This window comes from Chiloscyllium plagiosum, unplaced genomic scaffold, assembly GCF_037043375.1.
Source record: "Chiloscyllium plagiosum isolate Xiang-an unplaced genomic scaffold, Cpla_swu_hap1 HiC_scaffold_27, whole genome shotgun sequence".
In the NCBI taxonomy this organism is placed as follows: Eukaryota; Metazoa; Chordata; class Chondrichthyes; order Orectolobiformes; family Hemiscylliidae; genus Chiloscyllium; species Chiloscyllium plagiosum.
The window spans coordinates 62,246,317-62,271,781 of record NW_028270165.1 but is presented as its reverse complement, the minus strand read 5'-3'; the positions used below and the strand labels follow the sequence as shown (position 1 = coordinate 62,271,781).

Sequence of the window (25,465 nt, the reverse complement as noted above, 5' to 3'; positions counted from 1 at the left end):
GTGGCATCCTTTCACCACCATTCAATCAGGACCCGATCATGCCCTCAGCTTCTCCTGTCCATTCTCTCTCGCTATCCCTAGCTTCCCGTCTCTTTTCTCTCTCTCTCACACACACATACACACATGCCACGCTCTGCATCTCCGTCCATTCTATCTCCACGCCCTCTGCCCCCTGTCCAGTCTCTCATCCACCTGCTTTTCCCATCCAATCCTCTTCTCTCTCTCCACACCCTCTGCCTTCCGCCATCCAGTCCCTCTCCACACACACTCTGTCCCCTCTCCATTCTCTCTCTTTCCCCACCCTCTGCTCTCTATCCATTCCCTCTCTCTCCCCAACCCTCTCCTGTCATTCATTGTTGCCCTCTTTCTCCCCCACCGTGACCCAGTTCATTCTCTCTCCCGACACTCTGCAACTCCTAATTTCTCTCGTTTCACACTCTGTATCCACCCTCCCCATTCTGTCTCTCTGACAAACCCTCTGCCCCCCACCCTATGTACCGCCAGGCTTTCTTTACCCCCAATGCTCTGTCCCCATGTCCATTTTCTCTCTCTTTCTTCCTCCCAGCCTCTGCCTCCCATCCAAGTTCTCTACCTGCACCCCCACTCCCATCCTTTCTCGTGCCTCGAGCCCTCGTTGATCACTGTATCAAGCCTTTCAAAGGATAGAGAGTGAATGGATGGTCATGACTCTACCTGGAAGATGGGGGAGGGGTGGTTGGAGGGGAGGTGGGTGAGAAATCGCTGATCTTTAACATTGAAAATGGCTAAAATGATTTATTAAGAAACATTGGTAAAGTCTGAAAGCATGTTCAATTGTTTAAAAAGGTGCAGACACCTTTCTGAAACTTGCATTGAAGTCTGTACAGTTAGGCCACAGTTGAGGACAGGCTGTAAAGGTGGAATGGCCTATTCCTAGTCTTGGTTCAGATTATGTACAAATAGAGTCATAGAGACGCACAGCACGCAAACCACATATTCTAAATTAATCTCGTGATCCATTTGCCACCATTTGGCCCATCTCTCTCTCTCAACCCTTCCTATTCATATACCCATCCAGATGCCTTTTAAATGTCGTAATTGTTCCAGATTAGACCACTGTCTCTGGCTCTGCGTGAAAATGTTACCAGTTCGGTCCCTTTTAAACCTTTTCCCTCCCAGATAAGCCTATGCCCCCGTAGTTTTGGACTTCCTCTATCCTGGGGAAAAGACATACAAAAGTGGAGCAGCCAGACAAAATGAAAAAGGAATAAACTGTTGAGTCCCAGGGAAACAAAATAAATGTTTTTTTCTTATTGGCAATTGGACACTGTAAATCTATCAGTTGCACCAGCATCTCCATTGGGCATTCTGCGCATGCTTCTCGGTGTCAGCAAGCACTGCGCATGTACGCCGGTGTCAGCAAAATACTGCGCATGCTCTTCGCTGCCGGCGGAAACAGCGCACGACATTCTTCTGCTGGACCAATAGGAAGCACTGGAAGACCGGAAAGAATGTGGTCCTCCGGCTTTTGATTACTCTTCCCCCCCCCCTTCCCCCTACCATATCTGAATGCGGAAGTTGGACCATGAGCTTGTGAAGCTGGTGTTGCTCCTCTCTCTCTGAATGAAGATTGAACTTCAACTTCTTCCGTCTGTCCAAAATCTGTGAGTACAACACGCTCTTTTCCATTTTATTTTTTTATTCTGGCGTTCAGTTCTTGACTTGCAGCAAAGTTGATTTAGGTCTGTGTCTTATTTGGCAAATGCAGTAACACATTGTGAAGTTATAGCCTTTCCTGTAAAAAATAACAGAAAGGAGATACGTTGTTTAAATGGTGATATATTGGGTTGTGGAGCAAGTGAAGACTGCAGATGCTGGAATCAGAGTCAAAAATTTAGCGCTGGAAAAACACAGCAGGTCAGTCAACGTTTTGGGCAAAAGTCCTTCATCAGGAATGATGTGTAGATGTACACAGGTGCCTCGGCTACCTTCTACTCAGGCTTTCTACTCTAGTCAATGCCAGTTGTCAGATAGGTGCAGCAAGCAATGCAAGTGATATGTTAGCAAGAGGAATGGAGTTCAGAAGTGGGGATGTCTTCCTGCAGTTAGGGAAGCATTGAATATATTCAAAGCGGAGTTCATCTGACTTTTGAATCTCAAAAATAGTTATCGGGGAAGGCAAGAAAATGTGTTTTTTTTTCAAAAATATTTTTAGAAACTTTTTCAGATCTTTCACAAAACATCTATAGACAAAAAAGAACAATACCAAAATAGAAAGATATATGCAGTGGAACAAGGTCATATCACAATACTATTAATAATGAACTACCTACTATTCTACCAGAACAAACTTAGCTTAAACTAAACTGCAATCAAATTAAATAAAAACTAAATTAAACTGAATTCAAATTAACTCAAATTATATCACATTACTTTATTCTATTTCACTCACTACACCTCCACTGAGGTTCCCATCCCTGGAAGCACCAGTTATTGTACCCGTATTCTTTTTCCCCAGCCTCCCCCTCCCAGGGTCCCACGGGTGCTCAGACTGATTCCCATGGCTATACCACGGCCCTATTTAATATTGCCGATAAGTCTGCATCAATATAATTTAGAAAGACTGCCATGTCTTGTAAAACTGCACCATATTTGTGAGGTAATCTTGGGGGAGATGTTCCATCACCAGCCTATGCCACCCCATAAGCCCTGGGGGATTTTCCAACGTCCAAAAATGTTCTTCCTTGCACAGTGGGTAAGAATGTTACACAGTCTGTTCCCCTGTTCCCCCAGAAAGACAAATTTGGCAACTCCAGAAGTAGGATCTACTTTAACTTCAATCCCCAGGATGTCCTTCAGCTCCCTTACGATAGCACTCCAATATCGCCGGATCTTACAACATAACCAATAGCAGTGTGTGACAGTGCCTATATTAATTTTACATTTGGGACACCCTGGTGATGCCACTCTCTTGAACTTAGCTAGCCTCTCTAACGTCAAATGAGCGCTGTGTAAATTCTTCAATTGAATGGCCTGTGCTTTGTTACATATTGAAATTTTCCTTACATTTTCCCATATATCTTCCCATACTTCCAATGAAATATCCTCTCCGAGCTCCTGATTCAACGTCCTACAGAGTCCCTCCATGTCCCTTAAGGCACGTCTCTTCTGTAAATGATACAAAGTACTAACTGAAAGAGCGCCTGTACACCGGAGCAGTCATTTCTCCACGTCTGACCTGTAAAGCTGAGCCAGGAGTGTGGTCTTCCTCTGTATATAATCCCTTATCTGAAAGTACGGATAAGGTTCCTATTAGACAATCCATATTTCTGACTTAGTTGGCTAAATGTCATCAAGACCTCCCCCTTGCATGAATCTCCCAGACAGGAGATTCCCTTATTCTCCCATGACTTAAAGCCGGAGTCCATTGCTCCAGGTTTAAATCCTTGGACTCTCACCAATGGGGTAAACGGCGAGGTCTGAAGCCAATTGCCCTTGTCTTGTCTCATTATCCTCCAGGCTTTCACTGTATTTAAAATGATTGAATTCTTACACTGCTCAGTTATGGATTTCATCTTATCCATGAATAATAGATGAACTGAGGGGACATCTCGACTGAGGCTTCAACGTCAAATCAAATCCCTCTGTGCTCAGTCACCCACATATGCTAACAAAGCGCTTATTTGATATCTCTTCAAGTCCAGAAGGTCCACCCTCCCTCATCCTGCGAGAGCTGCAATTTGGTAAATTTAATTAGGGGGCGCCTGCGACATCAAATAAAATAACCGAGCCAACCATCAAGCCTCAGTAATACTCATCTGGGTAGCAACAACGGAAGCATTCTCATGGGGTACAACAGGCGAGGAAGAACATTCATTTTAAATCAGGGCAATTTGTCCGAACCATGATAACGGTAATCCCTCCCAATGCTGCAAATCCTGCTTTATCCTCTCCAGTAACTGTACATGTTAGCTTTATACAGCTGGTGGAAAGCAGGAGTAATAAACATTCCCAAATACAAAAAATCCTTTTGATGACCATCTAAACAGGGACTGCATTCTATCCTTCAGATCAGGCACCTCCACTAATCCTCCCACCGGCTTGGCTTCCAATTTTCTAAAGTTGATCCTGTAGCCCGAAAACTGCCAAACACATTAATTGTTTGAATCAATCGAGGAACTGACTCCTCCAGATTGACCAAGAACAAAAGGACATCATCAGCATATAGGGTGATCTTATGCTTGCCCATTCCCACCTCTGGCGCCACTATTTCAGGATCCCACCTGATAGCCTCAGCTAATGGCTCAATTGCCAAGGTAAATAGCAGTGGTGAAAGAGGACACCCCTGTCGACTACCCCTCCCAATATGAAAGTTATCTGACTTTGTGCCGTTTGTGATGACTGCTGCTTTAGGATCATTGTACAACACCACTAACCGTCTAGCAAAGGAACCCCCGCCCCAGACCAAAACGCTTGAGGACCCCAAACAAGTACAGCCATCCTATCCGGTCAAACACCTTTTCTGCATCTCGGGAAACCACTGAACCCGGGATCAATCTTTGCTGGCATACCTGCACTATGGTCAGTACGCTCCTGATATTATTGGAGGAGCTACGGTCCTTAAAACCCATCTGATCTTCTTTCATAATATAGGGCAACACCTTTTCCAACCTCAGGACCAGCATCTTGGGTAGAATTTTAAAATCTACATTCAACAGTGAGATGGGTCTGTATGAAGCACATTCTTCAGGCTCTTTCCCCTTCTTTAAAATGAAGGCGATATTAGCCTCCCTAAGAGAGGGTGGAAGACAAACCTGTGTATCTGAATAGCAAGACATCCCCAGAGGTGGCATTTATGAATTCCTTATAGAATTCACTTGGGAATCCATCTGACCCCGGTGCGTTGCCACTCTGGAGATGCTTTGTTGTTTCCTGCACCTCCTGTATCATCATAGGGGCATTCAACAGGGAAACCTGTTCCGCCTTTATACTGGGGAGGGGCAGGTTCTCCAAATTCAAACAATCTTTGTTTGGCGAAGGAGACCCTTTTTTGCCACCTGTGTGTGCAATGAGTCGAGAGCAGCCCGGAGAGCTGCAGCTTGACCAGTGAAGGCCTAATATAATATACTTCCTCAGCATCTGTTGTTGCTCCTCCCTCTGCTTCCTTAGAGTTGTTGAATACGAAATAACTAGGCCTCATAAATATGCCTTAGTGGCCTCCCACAGTATTGCTGGATTACTGGCCTGACTGGAGTTGATATTCCAGAAGGCCCTGAACTTTCTTGTGATGTACTCAACGAATTTGCTGTCCCTTAACAGGAATGGGTCCATGTGCCAGTGCCATCCATTCCACCACCCATGATTTTACCATCTAAATACACTGGCGCATGGACCAATTTTACAAGCCAATGTTCTGTCCAAACAATCCAATGGCATAAAAAACATGTCAATTCGCGTGTGGCACTTGTGTGGGTTGGAACAGAAAGTAAAGTCTCTTCCATTTGGGTGGAGGTGCTTCCACACATCCACTAACCCGACCTCCTCACACTGGGGCAGCACGGTGTTTAGCATTGCTGCCTCACAGCACCAGGGACCAAGGTTCAATTCCGGCCTCGGGCAACTGTCTGTGTGGAGTTTGCACATTCTCCCCATGTCTGTGTGGGTTTCCTCCGGGTGCTCTGGTTTCCTCCCACTGTCAAAGATGTGCAGGTAAAGTGAATTGGCCATGTTAAATTGCCCATGGTGTTAGGTGCATTAGTCAGAGGGAAATGGATCTGGGTGGTTTCCTCTTCGGAGGGTCAGTGTGGACTTGTTGGACCGAAGGGCCTGTTTCTACACTGTAGGGAAACTAATCATGTCCACCAACTGCTTAGATTGAGCAGTCATACATGCCAGGCCCTTTGTCACCCTGTCTACCTCAGGATCTATTAGGTAATTAAAATCCCCTCCTATGATCGTGCTGTGCACCCCAAGACTCATTAATTTAGCAACTGCATCAATCAGAAATGTAAGAGGGTGCACGTGGAGGGTGGGGAGGATACACATTCAGGACGCCATACTCTTCTCCATGTCGTTGAGCTTTAAGAACGATGGGCAGTCCATGTTTGTCCTTATTTTGCTCAATTGCCTGGAAAGGAAGGTTCCTTCTTACCAATATAGCCACTCTTCTACTCTTGGAGCTAAAGGAGGCGAAGAATACCCTATCATAACCCCCCCTTGCTGCAGTTTCAGATATTCCTTATCGGTTAAATGTGTTTCTTGCAGCAGGGCGATGTCCATCCTTTCCTCCCTGAGGTTTGACAGAACCTTCTTTCTTTTTAATGGGGGAATGGCTCCCTTTTACATTCCAGGTGCACCACCTGAACGAATCACTAGCCATGGTCATCCAGAACAGCCCGTGGTTTCCCGAGAGGAGGAAGCTTATCTGAAGTGCGGCGAGTGACAAAGACAATAAATGTATAAAGTGTAAAAGCTACTACAACTAAAAAACTAACTAACCACTACATATAACTTAAGCAAACACCCAAATAACCCCCAATACCATTAGAGATCTCCCTCATCCCTGCCCATAGGGTGCCCTCCTCCCAATCCTTGCTACCATCCCGGCTCCTTCCAGCTGAGGCCGTGCCCTAGCCCCAGGGAATTCACAGATGAAAAACATGTTATTTACATTCTGAGAGTTAACAATGGATGTCCATTTCCCACCCACACACCCTTTCTCCATACATCTGAACCACCCCTAATCCAAAACCAAAAGGACAGCAGTAAAACAAAGGCCCCAGATAATATCCAACTGACCGATATACTAAATCATTCTGGTTTTACTTCAAGGCAGTTGGTATAAAACTGATAACCACAAAATAAGTGGAGAGAGGAGACAGGAAGGGGCAAAAAAACTGTACCATTGTCTGTAACGATGCCCCCTCCCTCCACCCCGACTGGAGTCCTTTAATTCAGAGAATTCACATAGTCCTTTGCTTTTCCTGCTGAATCAAAATTATATACTACCCCTCCATGAGAGAAATGCAACACGGCCAAGTACCTGAAGTAATATTGATTGTTCAGATCCCTTAATTTTCTCAACCTCATCAAATTCCTTCTCTTCTTAATTCTGGGACCTGAGAAGTCCTGAAAAGACATTATTCTTGAGCCTTTGTGCATTAAAGCCTCTGGATCGCTTCCCAGTCTTCTTGCTGTTTCAGTCACTAACTGTTTTTCTTTGTAATGCAGGAATTGCACTAGGACCGTGCGGGGGCAGGGATCCGGCCTGGACCTGCGCATTGTGATCCCGTTGGTCCACTCCACATTCAACAGGCCCGACTCCAACTCCCGCCCCAGGAATGTTGGGAGCCACTTTTCCAGGAATCCAACGAGGTCTTCACCTCCCTCGCGTTCCGGAACACCCAGAGCTGTAAGCTTTTTCTTCTACTTTTGTTTTCCAGGTCGCCCACTTGTTCCTGAAGGACCCGAACCTGGTCTTCCAACATTTGGATCCTTCCTCCTGAGACCTCCGCCACGGTCTCCGATGCCACGGTCCTCTCCTCCGCTGCCTATTCTCTTCGGGCCAACATTTGAATTTCCTGCTCCATGCTTTTCCAGCGTGGCAGATAGTGGTTCCACCGCTGCTTCAATCTTTTCTCAGAGTTTGGCAAACTCCGAGAGTAACTGCTGCTGTCCCATTAAACCCAAAGGGGCTGCCCTGGGAGTTTGAGCAATGGCTCCATGCACCCCTGATGCAGTAGGGGAGTGCTCTACCTGCTGCACCCCTTCAGCGCCTTTCCTTTGTTTGCTTTCATCCTGGTCTTAAAGCTGTCAAACCACAATTATAGCAGCTCCAGACGTTCAGTAAGTTTATATTAGCAATTTTTTTTGCGGGGGGGGGGGGGGGTCAAGGTCCACCTTGCCAGGGGGTATGACAGAGCCCAGCACAGCAGACCACTCAGACCACCGCTATCATGGATCTCCAAGAAAATGGTTTTAAGACCAGTACAGATACAGGGTCATACAGCACAGAAACAGACCCCTCAGTCCAACTAGTCCATGCTATGTTCTCAAATTAAACTGGTCCATCTGCCAGTGATTGGCCCATATCCCTCCGAACCTTTCCTATTCATCTACTTCTCCAAATGTCTTTTAAATGATGTCACTGTACCTGCATTCACCACTTCCTTGGGACACTCATTCCACACACAAGCCACGTTCTTAAAAAATAAGTGCTCCTCGTGTCTTTTTTAAATCTTTCTCCTCTCTCCTTCAAAATTTGCTCCCTCATCTTGAAACCCCCTCCCTCGGGAAAGGATACCCGCTGGTCACCTCATCTATTCCCCCTCATGATTTTATAATCTTCTATAAGGTCACCTCTCAACCTCCTATGCTCCAGTGAAAAATGTCCCAGCCTGTCCACCCAAATGTAGGTATATTCATTTCCAGTTATGATCTGTTCAATGCTGGTGCAGGCTCGAAAGACCAAATGGCCTACTCCTGCTCCCAGTTCTCACACGCAAAGACCATAAGACATAGGAGCAGAAATTAGGCCATTTAGCCCATCGCGTCTGCTCTGCCATCCAATCATGACTGGTAAATTTCTCAACCCCATTTTCCTGCTTTCTCCCCATAACCCTTGATCCCCTTGATATTCAAGAACCTATCTATCCCCGTCTTAAATATACTCAATGATCTGGCCTCCACAGCCTTCTGTAGCAATGAATTCCATAGATTCACCACTCTCTGGCTGAAGAAGTTTCTCCTTATCTCAGTTATGAAAGGTCTCCCCTTTCCTCGAAGACTGTACCCTCGAGTCCTAGACTCTCTGATCAATGGAAACATCTTCCCAATGACCACTCTGTCCAGGCAATTCAGTATGTTTCAGTTAGATTCCCCCTGAGTGTGGGCCTGTTAACCAGCATGAACCAGACCCTTCAGGATGAGGTACAGCAGAGATTAAGTTCAACAAAGTGAGAATGGAGGGAGAGTGTGTGGGATGGAGAGTTTCTGCTTTTAGGGAATGAGAGAGGAAAGGAAGTTCATTATAAATTAGAATTGATCAGATGTGCTGATGAGCCAAGGAGTAGCAGATGGTGTTTAATTTAGACAAATATGAAGTGTTGCATTTTGGTAAGACAAATGAGGGCAGGACTTATACACCTAAGGTCCTAGGGAGTGTGGCAGAATAAAGAGACCTTGGAGTGCAGGTTCATAGTTCCCTGAAAGTGGAGTAGCAAGTAGATCAGACAGTGAAGGTGGTGTTTGGTATGCGTTCCTCTATTGGGCAGTTCATTGAGTACAGGAGTGGGGAGGTAATGTTATGGCTGTACAGGACATTGGTTAGGCCACTTTTGGAATACCGCACTCAGGTCTGATCTCCCTGCTGTAGGAAAGATGTTGTGAAACTTGAAAGAGTCGGAAAGGATTTACAAGGCTGTTGCCAGAGTTGGAAGGTTTGAGCTCCAGGGAGAGGCTGAATAGACTGGGGCTGTTTTCCGTGGAGTTTTGGAGGCTGACGGGTGACCGTATAGAAGTTCAGAAGGGTCATGGATAGGGAGCATCGCCAAGATCTTTTCCCCAGGATATGGGAATCCAAAAGTATGGGGCATAGGTTTGAGGTGAGAGGGGAAAGGTTTAATAGGAACCTGAGAGGCAACGTTCTCATGCAGAGGGTGATGTCTGTAAGGAATGAGCTGCCAGAAGAAGTGGTGGAGGCTGGTACAAAACATTTTAAAAGGCATCTGGATGGATACATGAAGAGGAAGTGTTTAGAGGGGTATGGGCCAAGTGCGAGCAAATGGAACTAGATTAATTAAGGATATCTGGTCGGTACAAACGAGTTGGGTCGAAGGGTCTGTTTCCTTGCTGTATGACTCTAATCGTCTTCTGTGAAAGTAGAAGTGTGGTTGTGAAGACTAGACTTTCAGAGCAGCTTTCAAAGATACTTTGCCCTTCCTGGGAGCAGAAGAAGTTACAATGAAAGCTTTCATTTGTGAGACAGCAACTGAGTGAGGGAGCACATCCGGGATTTTGATGGAAAGTGGGAATTAATTGCACTGTGGGAATGAAGTGCTTTAAGGTTTACTAGCAGTAAGTACAATGTGCTGAGCAGGGAGCCTAGTGAAGGGTTAGGTTGGTTTTTGTTTTAAACTGCTTATTTCATTCAGCCTCCAACACTGTATTTCCAACGCTGTTCAGTGAATCAGTAACTGGTATCGTTAGAAGCTTTACAATTTTCAGTACTGCAGGTATTGCATTGTTTCATCAGCATTGTAAAGGTTACTGGCAGCAGCGGGAGGTGTGGGCTGTATTCACTAGAAACGATTAAGCATTTAGATAACACACATACGAGAGGGCAGGGTGGGATCTGTCTTTCAATTTGCTGAAGGTGGGAAGTTCTGGGTGCTGTGATATGGGGCACACACAACTGCGGTAAATCATAGAATCCCTACAGTGCAGAATCAGGCCCCATTCAGCCCATCAAGTCCACGCTGACCCCTCGAAGAGCATACCACCCAGACCCACCCCCACCCCACCTATCCTGTCCAGTCGTTTCTGCTGGTGAGTTAGACTAGAACTAGGGATTTGGTCTCAAGATTAGGGGGAGTAGATTTAGGACTGAGATGAGGAGAAACTGCTTTTCCTGGAGAGTAGTGAATCTATGGAATTCTCTGCCTGAGGAAGAGGTAGAGACAGTTTTATTAAGTATATTCAAGACACAGTTGGATTGGTTTTTGCAGGGTAGGGAAATTAAAGGTAGTCAGGATAACGCAGGGAGGAGGAGCTGAGACAATGGATAGATCAGCCATGATCTTAATGAATGGAGGAGCAGGCTCGATGGGTCAAATAGCCTACTCCTGCATTTATTACTCTGAAACTATAACCCTGCATTTCCCATGGGTAACCCACCTAATCTGTACATCCTTGGACACAATTTAGCCTGGCCAATCCAAATTATGGCAGGTCAGCAATGTAGTGATATGGAAAATGAACTTTCAAGAACGATAGAAAGGGACAAGGAGGAGAAATGTACCAGCAATCAAAGCTGGATTCTAAAGGTCACAAAAAAAACTAAAAGCTCAGTATTTGAATGTGTGCTGCATCATAATAAAGTGAATGAATTGACTGCACACAGAAAAGAATACTTATGGTCTGAGACACCTTACAGAGACATGGCTTCAGGATGACAAGGATTGGATCCTGAATATCAAGGGGGTACATGGAATTCAAGTTGAATGAGAAGCTCGGCTAAGGTAGAGGGTTGGCACTACTAATCAAAGCACTGATAACATGGTAGTCTGGTGTCAGATTGGATTTCAGGTCCTGATTTCTCTGTCCTCTGTTGATCTCCCTGTTCCTACAGAGTTCTATGTCAACTGTTGTCAGCTCTGCTGGATTTCTGCTGAAGTTTTGACCCCACCCCCATCTTTGATACATTCCAAATCAATAAAATATTCAGCCAATCAAGGCCTAATCCACAATTTCCCAGCCTGTCAACCATCCAGACAGAGAGACTCGTCGTAGCAGGGAAATTAAACAAAAAAAAGGTGACGATGCTTAATGTTTGTTCATTAGGAAGTAGATCAGAAATAAAGGGCTCCCAGGATTCTTATAGCGCCCAATTTGAGGAATTCTCTCTCACTTACATCTAACTATTATTACGCAGCTCTGATTTGTAACAATATTTATATCCTCAGAAATAAAGCATTTGTTATCAAATACACAGAGATAAACAGCACAGAAATAGACATTTGCTTTCTCTCATGCATGCGCATACGTATATAAAAGTCTATGGGGTGAACTTATATTTTCAGAATATTTGCAGATACATAGAACATTACAGCGCAGTACAGGCCCTTCGACCCTCGATGTTGTGCTGACCTGTGGAACCAATCTGAAGACCGTCTAACCTGTACTATTCCATTCTCGTCCATATGCCTATCCAATGACCATTTAAATGCCCTTAAATTTGGCGAATCTACTACTGTTGCAGGCAGTGCGTTCCGCACTCCTACTATTGACTAAAGAAACTACCTCTGACATCTGTCCTATATCTATCACCCCTCAGTTTAAAGCAATATCCCCTCGAGCTAGCCATCGCCATCCAAGGAAAAAGCATTCACTGTCCAAACTATCTAACCCTCTGATTACTAAGTCACCTTTCCATGTTCTTCTTTCTAACGAAAACAGCCTCAAGTTCTTCACCGTTTGCTCATAAGAACCTCTATCCATACCAGGCAACATCCTAGTAAATCTCCTCTAAACCTTTCCCAAAGCTTCCACGCCTTCCTATAATGCAGTGACCGGAACTGTACACAATACTCCAAATGTGGCCGCACCAGAGTTTTGTACATCTGCAGCATGATCTCATGGTTCTGAAACTCAATCCCTCAACCAATAAAAGCTAACACACCATATGCCTTCTTAACAACCCTGTCAACCTGGGTGGCAACCTTCAAGGATCTATGTATCTGGACACCGAGATCTCTCTGCTCATCTACACTACCAAGAATCTTACCATTAGCCCAGTACTCTGCATACTTGTTAATCCTTCCCAAGTGAATCACCTCACACTTTTCCACATTAAGCTCCATTTTCCACCTCTCAGCCCATCTCTGCAGCTTATCTATGTATCTCTGTAACCTACAACATCCTTTGTCACTATCCACAACTATACCGACCGGAGTGTCATCCGCAAATTTACTAACCCATCCTTCTATGCCCTCATCCAGATCATTTTCACAAATGACAAACAGCAGTGGACCCAAAACAGACCCTTGCGGTACCCCACAAGTAACTGAACTCCAGGATGAATATTTCCCATCAACCACCACCCTCTGTCTTCTTTCAGTTAGCTAATTTCTGATCCAAAAATTCGATTTTGCTCAAAAACTGCAAATCTGCAGGCAGTCAATATAGGCAGTGAATATATATATAAATTTGTAAATTCCACTTTGTCAAAGAAAACCAGCCTGATTCAATATTGGGATGCAGACAGACACTTAACCTCACACCTTTAATGCATTGTCTGAGCTGAGATGTCACCTTTTGTTACAAAACCTTGTTATCTTGAGAAGGTGACCTGGAAGAAGATCTGGGATTTATATATTCATTTTACCTGCAACCCATTCTAAAAGATGAAAGACAGATGTTTGTCACATCTGTATGTTCACTTTCTCACTGGTGTTGGTGTCAGTACCTTGATGCCCCCCCAGGACGCTAACCATGTTGTGTCTGGTTGTTTGTAATGAAGCTGTATTGCATGTTCATCGTGAATTTATACAGTTTTTTTGGCTTCCCAAAATCAGATCTGCTCACTCTGAGCAGTATTCCAATGTCGTGGAAAATATAAACTTTCAGGTGGAGTTATCCAAAATTCAAAAGAGATGTAAGTCTTGATGTTTTTGCTTTTCTGCCCCTGTAAGATCCTGAAGCAGCACCTTCAGGAGAATTAGTTAGAGCGGAGTGAGAATAGAGAGGGAGTGTATGAGTGGGATGGTGCTTTCAATTTTGTGGAATAATAAAGGAAAAAAATGTTCTGCACAAAATAGAAGCTTGTTCTGAATTTTTACCCTGGACTTACAGTGATCACTTTTGTAATCTATTTTTACAGAGTATTTGATCTGAAGACTGAAGTTTAAAAATCAACAGACAAAGGGCTTATGTCCGAAACGTCGACTCTCCTGTTGCTCAGATGCTGCCTGACCTGCTGTGCCATTCCAGCACCGCACTTTGACACTGACTCTCCAGCATCTGCAGTCCTCACTTTCACGTCAATGTCTGACAGTCGCTTAATCCATTGCGACTGTGACTATTTTTGACTAAGATTCTGTGGAAAGGAGCAAAGCTTTGTGGTTCAGTACGTTTTCAGCATCATTGGGTCTGGACGAGAGTCCCTACTGTTGCAGTGCACTGTGTGTGGAACCTAAAACAGTTATACGGCCTGGAAAGGGATTCACAGCAGGTAGAGGCTGTACACACATTTGTGTGCAGCTGAAGCTTTGGCCATGGAGAAACCTGAGGAATCCTGCCCTGTGGAGAAACCGTGGAAGTGTGGTGATTGCGGGATACTCTTCTGTGTTCCGTCTGCCCTGGAGGCTCATCGGTGCAGTCACACTGGGGTCAGGCCATTCTCCTGCCCTGAGTGCAGGAAGGGATTCAGCAGTTCCTCCACCCTGCTGAGGCACCGACGGGTCCACACGGGGGAGAGGCCCTTCAGCTGCCCCGAGTGTGGGAAGGCCTTCAGCAATTCCTCTGACCTACTGAAGCACCAGCGGGTCCACACCGGGGAGAGGCCATTCTCCTGCCCAGAATGTGGGAAGGGGTTCAGCAGTTCTTCCGCCCTGCTGACCCACCAGAGGGTCCACACGGGGGAGAGGCCCTTCAGCTGCCCTGAGTGCAGAAAGACCTTCACCCAGGCCTCCACCCTGCTGAGGCACCAGAGTGTCCACACCGGGGAGAGGCCATTCTCCTGACCAGAGTGTGGGAAGGGGTTCAGCGATTCCTCTGCCCTGCTGACCCACCAGCGGGTCCACACAGGGGAGAGGCCCTTCAGCTGCCGTGAGTGTGGGAAGGCCTTCACACATGCCTCCAACCTGCTTACCCACCGGTGGGTCCATACTAGGGACAGGCCCTTCAGTTGCCCCGAGTGTGGGAAGGCCTTCAGCAATTTCTCCCATGTGCTGATCCACCGGCGGGTCCACACCGGGGAGAGGCCATTCGCTTGTCCTGAGTGCGGAAAGGCCTTCAGCAATTCCTCTGACCTACTGAAGCACCAGCGAGTCCACACTGGGGAGAGGCCCTTCAGCTGCCCTGAGTGCGGGAAGGCCTTCACCCAGGCCTCCACTTTGCTGAAGCACCAGCGGGTCCACACTGGGGAGAGGCCCTTCAGCTGCCCTGAGTGCGGGAAGGCCTTCACCCAGGCCTGCAACTTGCAAAGGCACCAGCGGGGACACCAGCGCTCCCAACAATCTGATTCTGCCGGTGAGGTTGCTGTGGATCACCCCCAGGACTGAACTTGCTGCCCTTTCTGGCAGTGGGTGTGGTGGAAGAGTCAATGGGCGCTTTTTTTTTGTTTTCTGCTGGACTGCACCCCACACCCACAGTGGCTCAGCGGTTAGCAGCACTGCCTCAGTGCCAGCGACCTGGCTTCGATTCCACCATTGGGGTGACTGTCTGTGTGGAGTTTGCACATTCTCCCCCTGTGCCTGCGTGGGTTTTCTCTGGGTGCTCCGGTTTCCTCCCACAAACCAAAGATGTGAAAGTTGGGGTGGATTGGCCAAGCTAAATTGTCCCAGTGTTCAGGGATGTGTAGGTGTGGTCCATTAGTCAGAGTAAATGTAGAGTAATAGGGTTGGGAAATGGGTCTGGGTGGGTTACTCTTTGGAGGGTCAGTATGAACCTGTTGGGCTGAAGGGCCAGTGTCCACACTGTATGGATTCTGTGATTCTATGAACTTTGATCCATTGGGCGCTGCTGCTCGTTGAGCCTGGGATTGCACATTCCCACTGAAACAATCCGCACAAACCTAAGCCTGTGAGACCATTGGAGTAGAAGTTAGGCCATTCAGCCCATCGAGTCTGCTCTGCCATTGGTTAGAGACAAAAAAAACTGCAGATGCTGGAATCCAAAGTAGGCAAGCAGGAGGGTGGGAGAACACAGCAAGCCAGGCAGCACCAGCAGTGATGTCAGTGTTTCAGGTATTAACCCAAATCATTGACTTCTCCACCAGAAATGATTTACCAGGATGTTGCTGAGGGTTGGAAGGTTTGGGCTACAGTAGACTGGGGCTGTTTTCTCTGGATTATGGGAGGTTGAGGAGTGACCTTATATGAGTTTATAAAATCATGAGGGGTATGGATAGGGCAAATAGACAAGGTCATTTCCCTGGAGGTTAGACATTCCAGAAACAGAGGGAATAGGTTTATGGCAAAAGGGAAAAGATTTAAATGGGACCTATGGGGTAACTTTTTCACACAAAGGGTTGTACATGTATGGAATGAGCTGCAAGAAGAAGTGAAGGCTGTTACAATGACATTATTTAAATGGCATCTGGATGGGGACATGAATAGGAACGGTTTGGAGGGATGTGGGCCAAGTGCTGGAAACAGACCCTTTGGTCTGATTAATTTAGGATACCTGGTCAGCATGGAGAAGTTGGACCAAAGGGTCTGTTTCCAGCACTTGCCCTGTATTCCTCTAACCCTTCCTGTTCATACACCCATCCAGGTGCCTTTTTCATGTTGACATTGTGCCAGCATCCACTGTTTCCTGTGGCAGCTCACTCCATCCACGCACCACCCTCTGCGTGAAAAGGTTGTCCCTCAGGTCCCATTAAAATTTTTCTCCTCTCACTTTTAAACCTATTCCCTCTAGTTCTGGACGACCTCAACCCAGGGAAAAGACCTTGACTATTTACCCTATCCATGCCCCTCATGGTTATATAAACCCATAAAAGGCAGCACCTCAGCCTCCGATGCTCCAGGGAAAACAGCCCCAACCTATTCAACCTCTCCCTTTCCCTCCAAACCTTTCCCCCTAATCACGTACTTATCCAAATGTCTTTTATATGTTGTAATTGTACCCGTGCCCACAACTTCCTCTGGACGTTCATTCCACATGTGAACCACACTCTGCAAAACCATTTGTCCCCACCTGTCTTTTTGTCAATCTTCCTCCCCTCACTGTAAATATGTGCCCCCTGGTCTTGAACTTCCCCACCCTAGGGAAGAGACAACTACCTTTATCTATACCTCTCATGATTTTATAAACTTCGCCTCTCAACCTCCTCTGCTCCAGCAAAAAAACACCAGCCTTAATTCCAATTTGCTAATAATAGCACAGCAATGATTTCAGCTGTGTGTGTCAAGGATCTCTCATTTCCAAGGTAATGCAGTGTCTCTTAGGTTCACCTGATCTTAAAATGAATGGCACCCCATTCATTTCAAATGTCTATGGTTTCTTGCAAAGTCAGTCCTGTTTGGGAAATAGCCAGTGGCATCTTAGACTCCGTAGGCTGCTTCTGACCAGGTTTGTATGCTCTGATCTGAGATGTATGAGTAGAACTTCACAATAAAAATTAATGCAGCCTTTATTCATGACTCATTATTAAATACATTTGCTGCATTTACAGATGTGATTGAGAAGCTTCTACAAATGAATCTTGGACTGATAACAGTTTGTCAGGATTTTGAAAGTCATTGTGCCTCTGTCGCAGCATAGGGGAGGGCTCTTTCAGACAGAAGACATCATACAGAAAATTCTCCCACGTCAGATGAACAAAGCCGACATGTTTGCAGCAAGTTGTGAAACTTGAAAGGGTTCTGAAAAGATTGACAACTATGTTTGCAGGGTTGGAGGGCTTGACCTACAGTAAAAGACTGAATAGGTTGGGGCTATTTTCCCTGCAGCATCGGAGGCTGAGGGGTGGCCTTATAGAGATTTATAAAAATGCATGAGGAGCTTTTAGCAGAGACATCCCAGGAGTGATACAGCTGGCCAAACCACTAGGTCTTTCCCCCAGGGTGGGGGAGTCCAGAACTAGAGGGCAGAGGTTTGGGGTGAGAGGGGAAAAGTTTAGAAGGGACCTCAAAGGGGCAAGTTTTCACACAGAGGGGGGTGTATGTACAGAATGAGCTGCCAGAGGGAGTGGTGGAAGCTGGTACAATTACAACATTTAAAAGGCATCTGGATGGGTACATGAGCTAAATGCTGACAAATGGGACTAGATTAATTTTGAATATCTGGTTGGCATAGACCGGTTGGACCGAAGGGTCTGTTTCAGTGCTGTACATCTCTCTGACTCTGTAACAGGACAGATAGTTTATGTGTGAACCAGAGGGGCCTGTCAGTAACATTGCCTCAACCGAACTCTGAAACCCAATGTGGTATTTTTTTTTTTAAGGGACTTAGAGCCAAAAAAGATGCACAGTAGGTAAATAGACCCTTCAGTCCAACTCGTCCATGCTGACCGGATATCCTAAATTAATCCAGTTCCATTAGCCAGCACTTGCCCATATCCCTCTAAACTCTTCCTATTCATGTTCCAATCCAAATACCTTTTGAATGTTGTAATTGTACCAGCCTCCATCACTTTCTCTGGCAGCTCATTCCCTCCACGTACCACCCTCTCCTTGAAAAGGTTTCCCCTCAGGTCCCTTTTACATCTTTCCCCCTCATCCTAAACCTCTAGTTTAGGATTTCCCCACCCTGGAAAAAAGATTTTGACTACTTACCCTATCCATGCCTTTAATGTTTTTATAAATCTCTACACTCTTCAGCCTCAGATGTTCCAGGGAAAATATCTGCAACTTATTCAGCCTCTCCCTATAACTCAAACCCTCCAAGCTCAGAATCCTTTCAAGTTTCACAACATCCTTGCTGGAAACACAATTTGTAGGTATAGTGTTATGGACAAGGCCAGACCCTAACTTTACTGGTTGTTTTAGGCAGAGGAGTGATGCAGCTGGTTTCCAGGAAAACAGAATTTATTTACACACCATGGAATGAAACACAAACAAAGAAAACAATGTAGAATAACAGCCGTTTGAAAACCCAACCGACACAATCTCCCCGCAACTTCAAAAAGCTGCAGTTCCGATTTCCTGCAACATTCCCATAAACACACCCCTCTGGCAAAAAAAGGTCAGTTCATGCACAGATTCTTACAGGAGAGATGTTGGAGAGAGAGTTAGCCAGAAATATCTGTTGAATCAGGGTACCTTTCTTCCCCCTGTAGCTTTGGACAGACTGCTTGCTAAAACTCAAACCAAACCAGGGTAAACAAAATGCAGAACTGTCCTTTCATTGTACAAGCATTTTAGAAAAAATCTCAAACCCTTTTCCCTGATTGATGCCTTAGCCAGTATCTGTTGGCCATTAGCAAAATCCCTAACCCCAGATGATTTGGAACCTCTGCCTTTTACAACCCCTCTTCAAAAAAATACCAAGAACAACATAATCTTCTTAAAGGAGAATCACTGTCACAACAGAGAGCTGAAACATTTGTATCAAAAGGTCGTATTGTTAGCAGGCCAAGAAAACAGTTTTTCAATTGAGCCAATCAATTTAAACCAGGCCCTTTGGCTACAAAAACCTATTAAATTTCAATCTGATGGTTTTGAAAACAGAGGAACAATCCTATCATTAAAAACAATTAGATATATGTCATCAAGGGTATAAAAGAAGGGGGCAGTTAGACAGAGGCAGAAAGCAAACGTCCGATAAGTGGGGGATATCAGTTTGCTGATGAGGGGTGGGAAGGGACGATGAAGAGGGGTAGGTAGAGGTTCAGGCAGAGCGAAAACACTGACAGAGGCCAACTGAGCCAACCGACCTGGCCCTGTGCTGGAGACTCAATGGGACAGAGACAAGATGTATCTTTTTCAGATCTATCTGCAGTGCTTGGACAAACATTACGCTCCATCCAGGATAAAAATGTCCTCCATCTGCTCCTGCAGATCAATTCCGTAGGGAAGGTGCTGTCAGAGAGCATCAGCCCCCATCGGAAGTAAAGTGGATGTGAGAGTAGCCAGTCCGGCAGAAAGGATCCTCTTGCCCCTCCCACTTCACCCACTAAACAGGGTTCAAGGTGTGACTCAGCGGCAGTAACAGCAGAATATACTGGCACTGGATTGTGTCCAGCAGAGATTCACATGGATGATCGCTGGAACGATACACCTAACATACGATGAATGGCTGAGGATCCTGGGATTATATTCATTTGCTTTCAGAAGGCTGAGAGGAGATCTAATAGAAATTTACAAGATTATGCAGTTCTTAGAAAGGGTGGATGCTGGGAAGGTATTTCCATTAGGCAGGGGAGACTAGGACGCATGGGCACAGCCTGATAATTAGAGGGGGTCAATTTAGAACAGAAATGAGGAGACATTTCCTCAGCCAAAGAGTGTGGGCCTGTGGAAATCATTGCCATGGAGCACAGTGGAGGCCAGGACGTAAATGTCTTCAAGGCAGAGATGGATAATTCCCTGAGAGATCAAGAATTTAAGGGCTACAGGGAGATTGCGGGTAAGTGGAGCTGAAATGCCCATCAGCCATGATTAAATGGCAGAATGGACTCAATGGGCTGAATGGCCTTACTTTCACTCCTATGTCTTATGGTCTTAACTCATCCATGTTGACCAGATATTCTAAATTAATCTAGTCCCATATGCCAGCACTTGGCGCATACCCCTCTGAACCCTTTCTATTCATATAACCATCCAGATGCCAATCACATATTGTAATTGTACCAGCCTCCACCATTTCCTCTGGCAGCTCATTCTTTACGCTCACTACCCTCTGAATTAAAAAGTTGCCCTTAGGTTTTTTTTTAATCTTTGATCATCCACCTCAGCCTAAAGCTATTACCCTTTTGTTCTGGACACCCCCAAACCCAGGGGACAATACCTTGTCTATTTACCCAATCCATGCCTTTCATGATTGTATAGGTGTATACAAACGCCTCTGCCACACTCAGGAAAACAGCCCTAAACAATTCAGCTCAAACCCTCCAACGCTGGCAGCATCCTTGTAAATCTTTTCTGAACCCTTTCAAGTTTCACAACGTCCTTTCGATAGGAGGGAGACCAGAATTGCACACAATATTCCAAAAGTGGCTTAACCAATGTACCGTACAGCCACAACATAACCTCCCAATTCCGATACGCAGAGGATTGGGAAAGTTGTCTTTTGTGGGTTTTGAAAACTGGGAAAGAATGGAGGGACAACCCGAACTTGTGAGGGTCAGCTTGGAAGCATAAGAAAAAAGGTATCTCCCCCTCCCCAATTACTATCATCCGTCCCTCCTCACCCGGGTAATTAAGACACATACCTGAGTTGCCAGAGTAGACTCCCTCACTAGATTCACCCCAGTTGCTACAAGTGAACAGATTTCCCCCCCCCCCCCCCCCCCACCCCCCTCTCCCTCCCAGGATGAGGAGTTGCCCAGAGGAGGGTGTTTTACATTGAAACCGATATGGCCACTTTCGCGTTGTGATGTCGAAAACGGGGCAGGCCGACAGTGGAACTCTGCAGCAGATGGAAGGAGAGCAGTTTGCAAAAATCCCTTCCCTTCAAAGAATCCTCACAGCATGGAAGCAGGCCACTCGGCCCAACAAGTCCAAACCAACGTTCTGAATGGAAATTCACCCATATCCCTCCCCTTATTGCCCTACACTTACCCCAGAGTAATACACCAAACTTACACATCCCTGGACACTATGAGGGAATTTAGCCTGGCCAATCCACCCTTGAAGATTTGGATCCCAAGCGGGACCCCTCGGTCTCGAGATCAGTCAAAGAATCAACAGAATGCGGACTGTACAAAGCAAGGTTATCAGTTTAATAAAGTAAGGCAGCCTGATGCAATTCTATCCAGCAACACGGAGGTTAAAGCTTCTGTGCTCCGTGGTGCAATTGGGTAATTGTGTTTTTTTAAGAGACAACACAGCCTTAATTATAAAAGATCAATCAAATGTAATAAGGTGATATGATTGACAGCAGGTTAGTCCAATGATATTTCCTGGGAAACTGTGCGTAAAACAAAATCATCCCATGCTTGCCAGTTCAATGTTAGTTCGAATAGCAAATTACTGTCTTATGATTCATATTATGAAAACTCCATGTTCTCTTATCTCCAATTCCAACCAACTCAGCAAAGCAGCAATTCAAGTTCACAGTGTCAAATCATAACCTGAAGCCATTTTGATATGTTATTTTAAACTGAAAAGCCATTTTGTGGTTAATAAAAACCTACATTCACCTGTTGCTCCTAACAACAGCCTAAATTCAAAATTTAAATCCTCATCTCCCCCTGGGTTCATCTCCATCATTGCAAGCTCATCAGACGAGCCCCTTGCAAGGGGGGAGATGATAAAGATCGAACTTGCCCTGCTGTGTGAACTTGCCATTGCTAGCATTGGTGCACAAGAAGGGACAGTTTACCTGTGCGATCCTGAGCAACCAGAGACTGTGTACCAACTATGCCAGGAAGATGTCCTTGTCTGCTGAGAGACTGAATGTTACTAAGAATGACTATTGCAGTGAACAGTTAATTTACAGAACAAGTCTAAATGGTCTTTACCAAAGGTGTTGTGTGCCAGTTTGATACCAGTTGTGCTATGGGCAGCCCTGGTAAGCCTTGCCCCATCCAATTAGGTCATGCCGCAAAAGAGAAGATAGGGAAATGTTATCTTTCAGTAACAATTTGTTTCTTCAAAGTCACAATATAATATTTGGCAGGAATGAAGTGGCCTATTACGTCCTGACTTCAGTAAAAGACTCTTTGACCCCTAATGGCACCCATGTCTTCCCAATTATGGGATGAGTTGAACCATTCTTGGACAATAATCGCATCTCTTACCGAAAGACCCATCTATTGAACAGCCTCAAGGAAGTCACAAAGATAGGCCTCTTATTGGTCTACACTAACCCTGGTTAATATTTCGAATAAAGTAAGTACTCCTCGTGCTGTAGCTGTAGAGAATGGAAAAATCCAAAATCTCTACAAAACAGTAATATCACTCTTTGGGATATGTAGCTCTTAGTTTTTTTTCTGTAGGAGGATTTTCAGGAATTATTAGTCATCAAAACTGTAATTATATCGTTTGTGGTCTCACCCTTTTGGGTAATGAGACAACTGCTGCTTTATTGAGATGAGGATTTAAAATTTGAATTTAGGCTGTTGTTAGGAGCAACAGGTGTATGTAGGTTTTTATTAACCACAAAATGGCTTTTCAATCCAAAATAACATAACAAAATGGCTTCAGGTTATGATTTGACACTGAAATGGAATTGTTGCTTTGCTGAGTTGGTTGGATTTAGAAATAAAAGAGAACAATGGAGTTTTCATAATATAAATCATAAGTAACTTGGTATTCGAACTAACCTTGAACTAGCAAGCATGGGATGATTTTGTAAGTAAAATAATCTGTTTCCCAGGAAATATCATTGGATTAACCTGCTGTCAATCATGTCACCTTATTACATTTGATTGGTCTTTTCTTGTAATTAAGGCTGTGCTGTCTCTTAAAAAATAAACGTGTAATTTTCGAATGTAATTGTGTAATTTCGTCACGGAACATAGAAGCTTTTAACCTCTGTATTGCTGGATAAATCTATGCTAGGCTGCCTTATTTCATTAAACTGGTAACCTTGCTTTAAATAGATCGTACTCCTAGTGATTCTTTTAACCGATCTTGGACCGAGAGCCCGATTGAGGGGGTCTAGATCGTCACCCTAACCTGTAGAATCCCGAACACTATGGATAAATTTACCTCGGCCAATCCACCCTAACCTGCCATCCCTGGACACTGTAGGTAAGTTAGCGTGATTAACATACACCATCCAGAATATCCTTGGGCATTATCAATAATTTAGTATGAGGGAACCACCCTAACCTGCACATCACTGGACAGTATGGGTAATTAAGCTCAACCAAGGCCGAGGTTACCACGAGGTTGGAATTCTCTTCCAGAAGATACCGCAGTGAACCTGCACAGTTACTGCCTTTGCTGTTTGAATTCATGTATCGCTGGAATTCGGAGTGCGTCTGGGAAAATTAATAAACAGTGAAATTCACAGCTGATTTTGGAGGAACTGTTTGGGCAAGGATCACAGCAAGCAGCAGAAAAGTGTATTGTTTTTAAGTGGGACCTACAGAAGGTCTGCAGTAGCGAGTAGAATGGGTTCTTTCTTGATTATATGTTTTTTGAGATATGTCTCTTGATTAAACTTAAAATATAAGCCATAGCTATTAATTTAACTTGGGGCAGTGTTTTGTAGAGGAATAAGACGGTGTTAGTTTCTGGATCTGTAGATTGTGAAGGAGCAAAAATGGCCTTTAGTAGAGTTATATGCGCTTCTTGTCAGATGTGGGAGTTTAAAGAGAGTTTAAGGGTTACTGCAGATTATATCTGCAATAAATGCTGTTGGTTGCGAATCTTATGAGATTGAATGGATCGGTTGGACAGACAGTTAGAAGTGATGAGGAATTTGCAACAGCAACAGTATGTGATGGATGGTAGTTATAGGAAGGGGGGAAGTCTCAGATACAGTCACATAGATGGGTTAACTCCAGGAAAAGTAAGACAGGCAGGCAGTGAGTGTAGGAGCCTTCTGTGACTATACCCATTTCAAACAAGTATGCCATTTTGGAAAATATAGGGGGTGATGGATTCTCAGGGGAACGTAGCACGAACAGCCAAGTTTCTGGTATTGAGACTGGCTCTAATACAATGAGGGGCATGTCGGGTTCCAAAAGATCAATTGTGTTCGGGGACTCTCTAGTCCATTGTACAGACAGACATTTCTGTGGACAGCAGCGAAAAATCAGAATGGTGTGTTGTTTCCTTGGTGCCAGGATCAAGGATGTCTCAGAGAGAATGCAGAATGTTCTCAAGGGGGAGAGGGGCCAGCCAAGAGGTCATTGTACACATTGGAACCAATGATATAGGAAGGAAAAAGGTTGAGATTCTGAAGGGAGATTACAGAGAGTTGGCAGGAATTTAAAAAGGAGGTTCTTGAGAGTAGTAATATCTGGATTACTCCCAGTGCTACGAGCTAGGGAGGGCAGGAATAGGAGGTTAGAGCAGAGGAATGCATGGCTGAGGAGCTGGTGTATGGGAGAAGGATTCACATTTTTGGAGCATTAGAATCTCTTTTGGGGCACTGAAACTACCGGGTTCAAGAGAAAAATAAGAACTTCATCCACATATACTGTGCTCTTATGCGCCTTTGATCCCACCTCTGGACCAACTATATTGGAGTCCCTACAAATAGTCTCTGTCAGTGGCTCAATCACCAATGTGAAAAGTAAAGGTGAAAGGCCACAGCCTTGCCGACTGCCCCTGCCATGTTACCATTACTAGGCCTTACACTATTGGTGAGAACTGCTGCTGAAGGATCACTGTAAAAGACCCTGACCCATCTAGTAAACACTTCACCTAGGGTATAAAAATGATCTAGACACTCCACCCGTCAAATGCCTTTGAATCAAGGACATGATAATGAAATATCAAGGCTGCTTGAGAAAAGAAAGCCAGTAAAGTTGCTGAATGACTTCTTGCTGTCCTATTATTTCCAACACCTTTGAAGGCAGCTTGTTCCAGTCATTGTCACCTAAATGAAGTTTTCCTCCGTACACACTTAAGGTTATCTGGCTCTGTGAGGGTTCTCAGGTTTCTGTGTGCTGGATAATGTGTGATCAGCAGGCATCTGGCAATCTACAAGAATTGCCATCGATGTTATGTCCATTTAACTGTACTGACAGTGATCACTTATTTTGTGATTTCTTTTGCAGAAAGAAATCTGAAAGCAAAAGATACATCAACTTCTGACAGAGCCACTTGATTCAATGGGTCTTGAATATCAGCAGCCATTCACATTGAGAAGAAATGTTTGCTTTTGTCTGCTTGAGAGATTTTGGACACTGGTGCGGCAGGAAGAATACTGAGACACCCGAGTGAGGGAGATTCAGTGCGCTGACTGTGAAAAGTGCTTCACA

General features: G+C 45.0%; 2 pseudogenes across 1 annotated transcript in view; one reads left to right on the top strand and one right to left on the bottom strand.

Annotated features, from left to right (window-relative positions):
• The window catches only part of LOC148144411 (uncharacterized), a 269,470-nt pseudogene that overhangs the window by 197,287 nt on the left and 46,718 nt on the right, over nucleotides 1-25,465 (bottom strand). The window lies entirely within an intron of this gene.
• Nucleotides 13,659-17,050, top strand: LOC148144413 (uncharacterized; annotated as a pseudogene).